The sequence below is a fragment of the Dasypus novemcinctus genome, chromosome 8 (genome assembly GCF_030445035.2).
Source record: "Dasypus novemcinctus isolate mDasNov1 chromosome 8, mDasNov1.1.hap2, whole genome shotgun sequence".
Lineage (NCBI taxonomy): Eukaryota > Metazoa > Chordata > Mammalia > Cingulata > Dasypodidae > Dasypus > Dasypus novemcinctus.
Window position 1 is genome coordinate 9,008,300 of NC_080680.1, and position 14,045 is coordinate 9,022,344.

The following is a 14,045-nucleotide window of genomic DNA, read 5'->3' on the forward strand; positions in this document are numbered from 1 at the left end:
CCAGCAGTGGAATTGCTGGGTCATATGGCAAATCTATAAATAGTTTTTTGAGAAACTGCCAAACTGTCCTCCAGAATGGCTGGATCCTTCTGCATTCCCACCAGCAGTGGATGAGTGTTCCCATTCCTCCACAGCCTCCCCAGCACTTGTACTCTTCTGATTTTTTGATAGCTGCCAGTCTTATGGGAGTAAGATTGTATCTCTTTGTAGTTTTGTTTTGTATTTCCCTAATAGCTACTGATTTTGAGCATTTTTTTCATGTGCTTTTTAGCCATTTGTATATATTCTTTGGAGAAGTGTCTGTTCAAATCTTTTTCCCATTTTTCTAAATGGGCTGTGTGTCTTTTTATTTTTGAGATATAGGAGTTCTTTTATATATGCAGGATATAGGTCTCCTATCAGATATATGGTTACCAAATATTTTTTCCCATTGTGTAGACTCTCTTTTCACTTTCTTGACAAACTCCTTTGAGGTGCAGAAGGCTTTAATTTTGAGGAAGTCTCATTTATCTATTTGTTCTTTTGCTGCTCGTGCTTTTGGTGTGAAGTTCATGAAACCATTTCTTTTTAAAGGTCCTGTAGATGCTTCCCTACACTGCTTTCAAAAGTCTTTATGGTCTTAGCTCTTATATTTAGGTCTTTGATCCATCTTGAGTTGGTTTTTGTATAAGGGGTGAGTTGGTAATCCTCTTTCATTCTTTTACATATGGATATCCAGTTCTCCAGGCACTGTTTGTTGAAGAGGCCATTCTCTCCCAGTTGAGAGGGTTTGGTGGCCTTGTCAAATACCATATGGCTATGTATATGAGGTTCTATATCAGAACTCTCAATTAGATTCCATTGGTCAGTGTGCCTATCCTTGTGCCAATACCATGCTGTTTTCACTACTGTAGCTTTGTAGTATGTTTTAAAGTCAGGTAGCATGATTCCTCCAATTTCATTTTTCTTTTTCAATATGTCTTTGGTTATGTGAGGCCTCTTTCCTTTCCAAATAAATTTCATAATTAGTTTCTCTAGTTCATTAAAGAATGCTGTGTTGATTTTTTATTGGGATTGCATTGAATCTGTAGATCAGTTTTGGTAGGATAAATATCTTAATAATATTTAGTCTTCCTATCCATGAACAGGGAATATTCTTCTGTTTATTTAGGTCTTCTTTGATTTCCTTGAACAGTGTTGTGTAGTTTTCTGTGTATAAGTCTTTTACATCTTTAAATTTATTCCTAGGTATTTGATTTTTTAAATTTACAATTATAAATGGAATTTGTTTTTTGATTTCCTCCTCAGATTGCTCATTATTGGTGTACAGAAACACTACTATTTTTGCACATTGATCTTGTAACCTGTGACTTTACTGAACTCATTTATAAGTTCTAGAAACTTTGTTGTAGGCTTCTCAGGGTTTTCTATGTATAGGGTCAATCTGCAAATAGTGAAATTTTGACTTATTTCAATTTGCATGCCTTTTATGTTAGGTTCTTGCCTCAGTGCTCAAGCAAGTACCTCTAAGACTATGTTAAATAGAAGGAGTGATAGTGGGCATCCTTGTCTTGTTCCTGATCTTAGAGGGAAAGATTTTAGGATTTCACCATTGTAAATGATGTTAGCTGTGGGTTTTTCATATATACTCTTTATCATCTTCAGAAAGTTTCTTTCTATTCCAATCTTTTGCACTGTTTTTATCAAGAAAGTGTGCTGTATTTTGTTAAATGCTTTTTCTGCATCTATAGATATGATCATGTGATTTTTTTCTTTCAATCTGTTTATATGGTATATTATGCTAATTGATTTTCTTATGTTGAACCATCCTTGCATATCAGGAATGAATCCCACTTGGTCATAGTGTATAATTTGTTTAATGTGTTGTTGAATATGATTAGCAAGTATTTTTTTGGGGATTTTTGCATCTAGGTTCATTAGAGAGATTCGTCTCTAATTTTCCTTTCTTGTAGTGTCTTTGTTTGGCTTTGCTACTAGAGTAATGTTGGCATCATAGAATGAGTTAGGCAATGTTCCTTCTGTTTCCATTTTTTGGAAGAGTTTAAGCAAGATTGGTGTTAGTTCTTTCTGGAATGTTTGATAGAATTCACCTGTGAAGCCATCTGGCCCAGGGCTCTTCTTAGTTGGGAGGTTTTTAATGACTGATTCTATCTCTTTACTTGTGATTGTTTTTTTGAGATCATCATTTCCTCTTTTGTCAATGTAGGCTGCTTATGTGTTTCTAGGAATTTGTCCATTTCCTCTAAATTGTCCTTCTTGTTGTCATATAGTTTTTCAAAGAATCCCTTTATGATAGTCTTTATTTCTGTGGGGTCAGTGGTGATATCCCCTTTCTCATTTCTTATTTTGTGTATTTGCATTGTCTCTCTTTTTTTCTTTGTGAGTCTAGCTAAGGGTTTGTCAATTTTATTGATCTTCTCAGAGAACCAGCTCTTGGTTTTGTTTATTTTTTCAAGTGTTTTCTTATTTTCTATTTCATTTAGTTATGCTCTGATCTTTGTTCTTTCTTTCTTTCTTCTTCCTTTGGGTTTAGTTTGTTGTTTTTTTACTAATTCCTCCAAGTTGTAGTTATTTCTTCAATTTTAGCTCTTTCTTCTTTTTTGATGTATGAATTTATGGCTATAAATTTCCCCTCAGTACTGCTTTTGCTGCATCCCATAAGTTTTGATATGTTGTGTTATCATTTTCATTAGTTTCAAGGTAGTTATTATTTTCTTTTGAGATTTCCTCCTTGATTCACTTTTTTTCTAGGAGTGTGTTGTTTAACTTCCATATCTTGGTGCCAAATCTGTATCTCTGGCCCTTGAAGATTTCCAGCTTCATTCCGCTGTGGTTAGAGAAATTATTTAGTGTGATTTTGATCTTTCTGAATTCATTGAGGTTTTTTCTGTGGCCTAGCATGTGGTCTAAATTGGAGAATGACCCATGTGCAATTGAGAAGAATGTATATACTGCTGTATTTGGGTGTAATGTTCTGTATATGTCTATTAGGCCCAGCTCCTCTAATACATTGTTCAAAGTCTTTGTTTCTTTATTGGTTCTCTTTTGAGATGTTCTGTCCAAAGTTGATAGTGGTGTATTAAAGACCCCCACTATAATTGTAGAAGCATGTATTCCTTCACTTAGTTTTTCCAGTGTTTGCCTCATGTATTTGGAGTCACTCTTGTTAGGAGCATAAACGTTTATGATTGTTCTTTCTTCTTGAAAGATTATCCTTTCCACTAATATGTAGTATCCATCTTTGTCTCTCACAATTGTTTTGCATTTAAAGTCTATTTTGTCTGATATTAATATAGCTACTCCTGCCCTTTTTTGGTTATTGTTTGCTTGTAAGATTGTTTTCCAGCCATTCACTTACAATCTCCTTCAATCCCTGGGTCTAAGATGTGTTTCTTGTAGACAGCATATAGATGGGTCATATTTCCTTATCCAATCTTCCAGTCTGAGTCTCTTGACAGGTGAGTTTAATCCTTGACATTCAGTGTTACTACTTTCAAGGAATTACTCACATTAGCCGTATTTTCTTTGGATTTGTGTTTGTCATATTTTGATTTTTTTTTCTGTTTTTATCTTTTTAGTTGCTCTTACACTCTCCTCCAACTCTCTCTCTTGTTTTTTTCTTTCTTCCTGCAGAACTCCTTTTAGTATTTCTTGAAGGGCAGGATTCTTATTGGCATATTCTCTTATTTTCTGTTTATCTGTGAATATTTTGAACTCTCCATCATATTTTGAATGCTAACTTTGCTGGATAGAATATTCTTGGTTGGAAATTTTTTTCTTTTAGTACCTTGATTATGTCGTACCACTACCTTCTTGCCTTCATAGTTTCACATGAGAAATCAGCACTTAATCTTTGTATGTAATGATTCTCCTTTCTCTTGCTGCTTTTAGTATTATTTCTTTGTCTTGAGCATTGAATAATTTGACAAGTATATGTCTCGGGGTAGGCCTGTTGGGATTTATACTGTTTGGTGTGCATTGTGCTTCCTGGACATGTACATCCATCTCCCTTGATGGGTTTGGGAAGTTTTCAGCCATTATTTCCTGCAACACCCCTTCTGTCCCCTTTCCCTTCTCTTCTCCTTCTGAGATGTCTATAATGTATATGTTTGTGTATTTTGCATTGTCATTCAGGTCCCTAAGTCCCTGCTGGATTTTTTTCTATCTTTTTATCGATCAGTTCTACTATCTGTTTGATTTCAGATGTACTGTCTTCCACATCACTAATTCTTTCCTCTGCCTCTTCGAGTCTGCTGTTATTTGCTGAGAGTGTATTTTTGATTTCTTGAATTGTGCTGTTCATCACCATCTTATCCGTTATCTTTTTGTGTATGATTGCAATTTCTTCTCTATTTCCTTCAAGTGTTTTCTCCATATTATTAATCTCTTCCTTCACTTCATCAAATTGGTCCCTAATACATTTGAGAGCTTTAATTACTTGTTTGCTGTTCTGCTCCTCTTCCTGGTTTTTAGTTTGTTCATTGGATTGGGGCATGTCTTCCTGATTATTGGTTTGGTTTATAGTTTTTTGTTGCTGTCTGGTCACCATTTTATCTTGACAGGTTTAATCAGTTGCTTAGCTTCTTTGTCTAATTTGGGGTTAATTAGTTGTTGTTTTTGTGTGCATGTTAAGTCTTCTCTTTGTCACTTTGTTCTTCTTATTCCATTTCCTTGTTTTTGGCTAAGTTCACCTGAAGGAAAATATTAGGACCAGAGAAAGCAAAAGGAGCAAGAAAAGAAAATGAATAATAGTAGTATTGATAGTAAATATTAACAGAGGAACCATGTGAGATCTAGGAGAACGAATATTAGACTCATATAAGCTATGTAGAGTTGTAACAGTAAGAAAAGTAGAGTACATATAATGAGACAGTAAACTGAATATGGGGAGGAATATAAAAGGCCAGTGTGTTCAGGAGGGAGGGAAAGAGAAAAGAAAGGACAATAATATAAAGAGTGAATATAATAAAACAGAACAAAGGTATTAGAAATAAAAAGTCAGAAAAATTGGGGGCCAAACAAAGAGAAGTGTAATGTAAGAGAAACAATAAATGATGGAGAATAGAAAGATGTAGAGGAAAGGGGATAGTGTTGGTGACCAAAATCAATACACACAGAAAAGAGGAAATTGAGGATGCGGAAATACAGCAAATGTGAAGTACTCCTTGTAGCACCTAATATTAAAAAAATAAAAAGAAGAGGTAAAAAGAAAGAAGAAAAGGGACAAAAGGGGGAGGGGTAAGCCAGCAAGAAAAAGAAAAAGAGAAAATAAAAGAGAGAAAAAAGGGCCTTGGGGGGATAAAGAGGAAGGAAAAGCAAGAAGAAAAACCAACAAAATACCAGACACAGTTTCAAGCAAGGAATCCTCTTTGCACTCTTTGCAGTTAACTAAAATGCTTAGGAAACTGACATTCTCCCTTTTTCCCTTCCTCACTTCCCTCTCTCCCAGGGCAGCAGGAAAGCTGCCTGAGAGGTCCAGTAGGAGATTCAAGTGGGTCCTTCTTGAATCAGCTCAGCACAGAAAACAATGGCTCTTAATTTCCAGAGAGAGAGCACCCACACCTCACCAGGAACCCATAGTATGCTACTGGAAACTTGGAAAGCACATCCTACAGTCCCTCTCAGGTGTGCTACAGGTGGGCTAGTTGATTTTCTGATTCCACCTTCTTCCAGACCAAGTATTCTATCCCAGAGTGTGTAGGTAAATTGGGCTTTCTTAGCAGATTCATCACTCCTTTCTTCCCAGGCTCTCCCCAAGCCAGCTGGTATGCTCCTCCAAGCACAAAAAAAAAAAAAAAAAAAAAAAAGAAAAAAAGACAAAAAGGGGAGGGGGGATCAGAAAATTGAACCCACACTTGTTTGGCCCCTCTACACCCCCCCTGAATCCCTCCCACTCACAGAGTCAGTCCAAAATCAGAGGGCTAGGGTAATCCCAGACCTCCAGGAGTGCTGGATTTGGGAAAGGTAAGCCTGGGACATTGCAAACTCAGGGTATGTAGGTCTGTGGAACATGGGCTACGGGGGCTTAGGGGACACAGACCTGGGGACCACGCATCTGGGGATCACGGGGCTTGAGAACGCTGCCACACAACCGACAGTTCTCAGGGAACACCAACGCTGCCAGCCTTAGGGGGAAGGGTCCCGCTCCCCACAGCTTCTGACTTCTTTGCTTGTGACCCACAATTCTACCTTTAGCAAGCACTGTCTCTGTCACTGTCTCTCCAAATCGACGTCCATACACTTCCTGCCTTGCAAGTCCCAGAAACAGTCCACTCTGGCAAGATTCCAACCCTACTTGGCTGCTTCTTTGCAGAAGAGTTTGTGAGGTGCACTCACTCAGAAGCCCTCTTGCCCCACCTCTTCTCTGGTTCTTCTCTTGATCAACTGTTAAAATAGATTAAAACCTCAGTTTCTTGAGTTTTACCTCAACAGATATCTGCCAGTGTCTCCTGAGTTGATGAAGGGTGATTAAAGATTTCAGGATCTCTGCCATCTTCTCTCCCCATCACCTTTGCATTTTCATTAATACATGATTATTTTTACACCATGATGTTTTATAACATTTATGTTTCATTCTGTAACTACAAGCCCCATAGTCCCCATGCATTTTAGCTTGAGTTCTATTGCCCAGTCCTTTTCTATTTTTATTTATTTTTTATTTTATTTATTTCTCTCCCCTTCCCCCCTCCCCAGTTGTCTGCTCTCTGTGTCCATTCACTGTGTGTTCTTCTGTGGCTGCTTCTATCCTTATCAGCACCACCGGGAATCTGTGTTTCTTTTTGTTGCATCATCGTGCTGTGTCAGCTCTCCGTGTGTGCAGCGCCATTCCTGGGCAGGCTGCACTTTCTTTGGTGCTGGGCGGCTTTCCTTATGGGGCACACTCCTTGTGCGTGGGGCTCCCCTACGCAGGGGACACCCCTGCGTGGCACGACACTCCTTGCGCACATCAGCACTGTGCATGGGCCAGCTCCACACGGGTTAAGGAGGCCCGGAGTTTGAACCTTGGACCTCCCATGTGGAAGGCGGATTCCCTATCCCTTGAGCCAAGTCCGCTTCCTGACCCAATCCTTTTTACCACAGCTTTCCTGTTTCTCACCTGGTTTTCTGGAGAACTTCATCATTATTTTCCCCTCAAGAAGGATTCAAGATAAGTAATATTTGAGTTTTTCTATTTAAAAATTCTGTTTGTGTCATTGTGTGTGTGAGTTAATTACATGTAATCTGGTCATGATATTCTAGGTCAAATTTTTCTTCTCCTGAAACTTCTCTATAATGTGTTTCCATTTCATTCATTGGATATTACCGTGGACAACATTCTCAGGCCCCCTATTCTCTCCATTCTAGGTTATTTTCTTTTGTGGGGAGGGGAAAGAACTGGTTCTCATCAGACTCTATTTTTAAAAGGCTATTAACAGTCTATTTTTCAGGGTTAGTTATTCTGTGCCTACCTTTCCTCAGACATGTTGTGTTCTTTAAATGTACAGATTTAGATTTTTATTTGTTTCAGAGAAAATTGTTTTCATTGCAAATTGTATTAGTCAGCCAAAGGGGTGCTGATGCAAAGTACCAGAAACTGTTGATTTTTAGAAAGGGTATTTATTTGGGTAGAAGCTTCCAGTTACAAGGCCCTAAAAAGTCCAATTCAAGATACCAGAAGAGGTACTTTCTCACCAAATGTCTGTTGCCACATGTTGAAGTAAGATGGCTGCTGATATCCCTGAGGGTTCAGCCTTCTTCTTTCCCTTTATGGCTTTGTGGACCTGGCTTCTTCCAATTTCAGCTGTAGGCTGGAGGGCTCGTTCCTTTTTGGGTTCAGCTGCATTGTGCTCTTCACAAGGTCAGCTGTAGACTATCTGGCAAGAGGCTCCTCTCTCTTTCGGGGGCCACAGGATCGAAGTTGACAAGTTCTCTCCTCCACCATGTCTATGGAGCTCTCTCTCTTCCTGTGTATCTGCTTCTCTGTGCCTCCTTGATTGTCTATTTATATAGCCCACAGAGGATGCGGGGATTCAAACTGAGTCACCCTAATGATGTCACATAATCAAAGCCTTAATCTTAACATAATCTAATCAAAGTCATCTCAGCTGAGTCTAATACAATCAAAGGGTATCACACCCAGAGGAACAGACCAGTTTATAAACATAATCAATATCTCTTTTTGGAATTCATAAATAATATCAAACTTCCACACCAAATCAATACTGGATGCCCCCTCTCTTCTCATAAAGGACTGGCCTTGTAGAGCTCTGGGGAGGTCCGGAGCAGAACACATCCTTCCTGCAGGATGCCAGCTCCCAAAGAAAGAGCTGGGGAGGAACTAACCACACATGCCCAGTCCTTATCACACACACACCCAGAAAGCCAGCGAGGGGGCGGAGAGGCCAGGAGTGTGGCCCCAATAGAGTTCCCCACGTGAAAAGAAACAACAAGAGTCTGGAAAATCATTCTCTCCCCACCATCAGTCTCTAGCGTAGCTCCTAGCACAAAGTAAGTTCTCAATAAATATTAGTTCTAATGGATGAAGGAATAACAAATACTCTTTGAATACCAGATACACAGGGTCCTGAGCTGCAGTCTGCATGAAACTCAAAGGTGGATGAGGTTCCTTTATCCTGGATTACTTCATAATGTCTCAAAGAGTTGTTTTTAGAGAGATTTTGGCAGATCCAGAGCTAAAGGGTCTCACTAGACGGCCGAGAGATGATGACATAATAGAACTTTGGAAATCAGGGTTCCAGAGAGAAAACTAAAATTTAGACAGAGCCCCTTTCATCCTCAGTGAACAATCAGGACAAAAAATATCACCAGTCAGACAAACCAGCAGAAGTTGGGTACAATAACTTCTGACATCAACCCACAATGCAACTGTGATTCTAACTCCCTGGAGTTAGGTCAGAGTCCACAGGTTTAGGGCACAGTCCTCTGCACTATTGCCCTTCAGATACTAGCCACAAGTTCAAGGGTTCCCAGGTCACCAGCACTTCTGACCAACTGGCTACAAATTTTGGAGTTCCCATCACTCCCTCAGGTTCAATAATTTATTAGAAAAACTCACAGAACTCAGGAAAGTGCTATATCTATGGTTATAATTATATTAAAGCCAAAAGGATACGAAAAGGAAGCAAAACAAGAGATAAGTAGAGCGAGGTGTGGGAGAGTGTCACAGGCTAAGCTTCCATGTCCTCTCTCTGTAAAATCAGAGCATCATCCTCCTGGGAGATAATATAGGATTGGTGTCAGTTTTCTTGGGGCCTCCTTACATAGGCAAGAATGATGGAATCAATGCCCACGGGAGTTGATAGCACAGGGCTCAGAGCCCCAACCCTCTAATCACATGGTTGGTCTTTCCATGTGGCCAACCCCCACCCTATGACTACCTGTACGGCTGGCCCCCACCTTGAGCTATCTCATTAGCATAAGCTATCAGGTGATGTCCTAAGGGATGGGTCTTAAGTCTATTACTGAAGGTCTTATAGAGAGGGTCACAGAGAGAGAGAAAGCCAGAGGCAGTTGCCAGAAGCTGAAAGTTGGCGGAACCTGGAAGAGACAGGAGAGGCCAGGAGAGGCTGCCATGTGCATTGCCACATGACAGAGGAGCAAGGATCAAGGACTGCTGACACACAGTCCCTGAACACCAGTCTTTGGGAAGAAAGCATCATCTTGATTTGGGCTTTGCCTAGCCTCAAAAGAGTGAGCCAGTATATTCTCACTGTTGAGGCGATGAATCACATGGTATTTGCTTTAGCAAAAAAGAAATGAAAACAGCCATGTACATTGCCATGTGACAGAAAAACCAAGGACCAATGACTGCTGCAGTCAGACCCATAATACCATAATCTTCTGGGAGAAAGCATCACCTTGCTGATGCCTTGATTTTAGACTTCTGTTAGTCTCAAAACCATGAGTTAATAAATTCCTATTGTTTATGACAACCCATTGTATGGTATTTGTTTTAGCAGCTAGCAAACTAAGATAGCATTAAAATATATAATGCATTAAATTTAGCATAAATTTTTAAACGAGGCCTAGAAATCAAGTGCTGACCTTTATGACTATGCTTAGAAAGATGGGGAAGCCAATCTAGACTACTAGTTTTATGTTGACTGACTCCAGTGCCTATATCAGTTGCTGAAATCAATGTCCATGGATATCTAAATGTCCAGAGATACAGATTTCATCCAGCTTTGATAGAGCTATACTTTCAAAGTTTATTTCTAAATTGGTGAGCCTTCCTTTCCAACCTGCTAATATCTTCCTAATGATATCCCTAATGGTTTTGCACACATAGAAATAGATATAGATAGATATAGACATAGGGATAATTTCCTACCATTATAATAAACAGCAAGATGTTTCTAAGTGATAATGCATTCGGAGTTCCATTACAGGATTGGAGAGGAATGGTGCTTGGAAAATATTAAGTGATCAAATTGTTGGAATCATCTTCCCTGACTTTGGCCCTGGAAGAAAAATCGAGAATCTCTTTTCCTTTCTTTCCTCACTTCCAATGAGTTTGAGGATCTGGGAGGACACACGGCAAAAAGTGGAAAGGGATTAGCCTTTCTGCAGGATTAGCCCTCTACTTTCTAGATTTAACTTCTCCCACTACTGACTGCTTTTCTAGTGCTACATAGAATGAGGTAAAAGGAGAAAGAAGAGGTCTGGGCAGCCACTGGACCTGCCACTGTAAGAGGAAAGGTAAAAGAGAAGAAGAGATGACACAGTGATGGTGGGTGCAACTCAGAAGAATCCAATAACTACTGGAGGCAATCATTTATATTACTGTAACTCTTCATTTTTTGTTGCTTTTTATGTTTCTTGCCTCTGAAAGAATGCCCACAAATATAGGAAGGAAATTATAAAATGTGGAAGCAAAAAATGGAAGTCCAATATGGGCATAATAGTTATTCCAAGAAGAGGTGAATGGAAAAGAACAATTACTCAAATGAAATTTAAGTAGGCAGGGCTTAGACACAGGGTTTCAGTAACAGCAACATCAGCTTTCTCCAAAATTGGCTTTAATGATGATGGTGTAATTTTATTCATTGCTTGACTCCTGCCTATCTAATTAGTTTAGAGCTTGAATGGGTAGGGTTGTGTCATATGCACTGCCTCACTCCCCCTCCATCCCTAGTTTTTTACAACATGGCATAATTGGGCTCTAAAGATGAATGAAGCAACCGGGGTATCTGCCTTCATATAGCTTATAGGCTAATGGAAAAAGGAAAATAAATAAATAAATAAATGACAAATACATAGAGAACTAAGTGGGATACAACTATAAAAGGAGCAGAATAATAGGGGCCAGGTGATGGGGGGAGTGTGATGCAACTTTTATGAGGGCAGTCAAGGAAGACCTCTCTGTGGACAACACATTTAATGACGTAGATTGGAAGCAAAACCTCCAGTGGAATTAGCTATGACTAGATGAGTTCACATTGATGAGGAACAGCATGTGCAGTGGCCCTGATGTGAGGAAGGTTCTGGTACATTTGGGAAACTGAAGAAAGACTAACTGTGTTGGAACCTGTGAGTAGAGGGAAGGGAGAATGAGCTGAAGTTGGAGTTGTAGCAAGCAGTCAGAGCCTGAGAGCCTCGTGTACCGAGACAAAGGGTTTATATTGGATTCTAAAAGCTCTAAGATGCCACTCCAGGGCTTCCTGGCTCACCTCCTGGCTGATTGAGGTGCAGAGGGGAAGACCAGTTAGGAGGTAAGATTACTCTGCTGATATTTTAATCCTTTCAGTTCTTTAGAGAAGACAAACAGTTGAGAGGGACAGAAACTTCACTGTGCCACATTTTACACAGATGGAAAAGATTTAACAGAGAGTGAGAAGTGATGGGGTGGGACAAAGAGAGAGAAGATAGCTGCTAGGTCAAAACATTAGAGGAAATGCCACCCCCAGCTCAAAGAGAGAGACTGAGCTGTCAAAGGAGGACTTGCTGTGTGAGAGTGGCTAGAAATTGGGTTGCGACCAACACCTCCTGTCCTGCGATCTGTTGTGATGACAGGGATCATTGTGGATGGCTGGGATATGGTGGAGGGCAAATGAGACCATGAAAATAAGAGTCCAGGGACTGGGGTCAGTCTTTCAGGTAGACTTGGTTCCAGGCAGAGAGAAAGCCCACTCACTCAGTGTTTGCTGGATGATGACAGGAGAAAGGATGGCAGAGTCCAAAAGACAAGATTTTTGCAGCTGGAGGGGAAAACATGGCCCAGAGGAGGTGATGGGGATCAAGGAACTGCTGAGCTACCAGAGGAAAAGCAGCCTCTGCTTGAGATAGCTATGGGGGAAGCAGCGGCCTGAAGGACAGCTTCATTTAGGGTGAAAGATTGGTGGGACTTCTGCAAGGACATTATCGAGGAATTTGATGAATACGGTACAAGTGTTCCTGTAGATACAATAGAAGGTTTTGGAGGAGCAAAGAAGTGGGGTCAGACCCAGGGATGGAGAGAACAATCTGAGCACACAGAGGGGACATTTCATAGATAAATCACCTGTGTATTGCACTATTCAATGGAGTAGGCCAAGAGAACTAGGTCAACCTTATGTAAATCAGGGATGAAAAACTCTCGGAGATTATGAGAAGAGATGTCAGCCTTGGCATCTGTGTAGCCTGGGTAAGCTGAAAAGATTAAGAACAGATAACAAGTTGGCACTTTATCCTCAGTGGGGTACACATGAAAAAAAGGGAAGGAGGAAGAGAAAAATAAGAGCCTTGCTAGACTTAAAAGCAGCTAGTAGAATCTGGAGGAATGATTGAAAAACAGAATTAGGGAATGACACAGAAGTTCATTCTTTGCAAAAAGACCTATCTCTGAGATTGTTCACTTGTGCCAAATGTACTCCATTCTCTGCAAGTCTGGCTGCTGTAGTGGATGTGTGGTGCATTACCCATACCCACCCTTCAGGAGCGAAACCTTCATCTTCCCAGTGACTGGGAGTGTTGCTGCCAAAGCCTCTCTCACTCACCTGCTTCCTGGGAATGCCTTCAGCACAGAGAGCCACCTCTATCAAAGCACAGTCCTCTGGAGGCATCACAGTTTATCCATTCACCTATTGAAGGACATCTTGGTTGCTTCCAATTTTCGGCAATGCTAAAGAAAGCTGCTCTAACCATTTGTGTGCTGCGTTTTGCATGGACACCAGATTTCAGCTCAACTGGGTAAATGTCTAGGAGTGTGATTGCCAGGTAATATGGTAAGTCTATGCTCTTGGTAAGAAACCACCAAACCATCTCCCAACATGATGGTACCATTTTGCATTCTTACCACATCGTCTCCAGCATGTGGTGTTGTTAATGTTTTGGGTTTTAGCCATTCTATTGCCTTCAAAGTTTTCATGTCTTAATATTTGCATCCTTTTCTTATTTAGTCTTCAAATTCGGTTTCATCATTTAACCTGATAAGCTACCTCTTAGGTTTTTATGGAAACCAAGTCTGTGACTTGTTAGACTGGATGGTCCTTTCAGATTCCAGAAAGAGCAGGCATTGCCCATAACTGTTCTCAGTGTATCCAGACCCTCCTCTGTGATGCTTGTTCTATTGGTTGGCATATTCCTTTGCAATGATGAGGAGGCTGGGAATGGAATGACACTGCTTTCCTGGCATCATTAAAGTAGAAGCAGGTTTGTTGACGGTCACCTTAAATGACTCTGGAAAAATTGATATATATTTTTTCTTCATCTTCCAAAGGCTATAGCATCAAGGCCAGAATCACAGTGATCTGGTGAGCAAAATAAAATCTACTGAGTATTACTTGTAAGAATCATAACTCTTAAGTAAGATTTGAAAAACACATTTCCTGTGAAAAACAGAGCAGAAATTAACCTTGGAAATGAACTTAAATGGATAATGCTGTTTGAAATTATACAGAAAACCAAAAGGCTATTCCAGCATGTAAGTGGGATTTTACAAAATGATCAAATTTAAAGAATGAGAAAGTAATAATATTGCCCAGTACTCTTAGAACATTTGGTATCTTAAAAGGCATGAGTTATAATCAGAAGTCTTCCTCATAGCAAACCTGAAATTCACTATGAGT